Source organism: Trichechus manatus, unplaced genomic scaffold (genome assembly GCF_000243295.1).
Source record: "Trichechus manatus latirostris isolate Lorelei unplaced genomic scaffold, TriManLat1.0 scaffold00090, whole genome shotgun sequence".
Lineage (NCBI taxonomy): Eukaryota > Metazoa > Chordata > Mammalia > Sirenia > Trichechidae > Trichechus > Trichechus manatus.
The window spans coordinates 8,488,383-8,489,434 of record NW_004444026.1 but is presented as its reverse complement, the minus strand read 5'-3'; positions in this window follow the sequence as shown (position 1 = coordinate 8,489,434).

Sequence of the window (1,052 nt, the reverse complement as noted above, 5' to 3'; positions counted from 1 at the left end):
CATGGTGTGAGGTATGGGTCTTGTTTAAGTTTTTTGCAGATGGATATCTGGTTATGCCAGCATCATTTGTTAAAGAGACTGTCTTTTCCCTAATTAACGGACTTTGGCTCTTTGTCAAGTATCAGCTGCTCATAGGTGAATACATATATGTCTGGATTCTCAATTCTGTTCCATTGGTCTATGTATCTGTTGTTGTACCAGTACCAGGCTGTTTTGACTACCGTGGCGATATAATAGTTTCTAAAATCAGGTAGTGTAAGGCCTCCCACTTTGTTCTTCTTCTTCAGTAATGCTTTACTTATTTGGGGCCTCTTCCCTTTTCATATGAAGTTGGTGATTTGTTTCTCCATCTCATTAAAAAATGCCAGTGGAATTTGGATTGGGATTGCATGGTATCTGTAGATCGCTTTGGGTAGAATTGACGTTTTCACAATGTTGAGTCTCCCTATCCATGAGCAAGGTGTGTTTTTCCACTTACGCAGGTCTCTTTTGGTTTCTTGCGGTAGTGTCCTGTAGTTTTCATTGTATAGGTCTTTTACATCTCTGGTTAGGTTTATTCCTAAATATTTTATCTTCTTGGGGGCTATTGTAAATGGTATTGATTTGGTGATTTCCTCTTCGAGGTTCTCCTTGTTGGTATATAGGAATCCAGCTGATTTTTGTACGTTTATCTTGTATCCTGAAACTTTGCTGAAATCTTCTGTTAGTTCCAGTAGTTTTCTTGGGGATTCTTTGGGGTTCTCTGTGTATAAGATCATATCATCTGCAAATAAGGATACTTTTACTTCTTCCCTACCAATTTGGATGCCCTTTATTTCTTTTTCTAGCCTAATTGGTCTGGTTAGGACCTCCAGCACAGTGTTGAATAAGAGTGGTGATAAAGGGCATCGTTGTCTGGTTCCCGTTCTGAAGGGGAATGCTTTCAAAGTCTCTCCATTTGGATGGTGTTGGCTGTTGGCTTTGTGTAAATGTTCTTAATTATGTTGAGGAATTTCCCTTCTATTCCTATTTTGTTGAGAGTTTTTATCATGAATGGGTGTTGGACTTTGTCA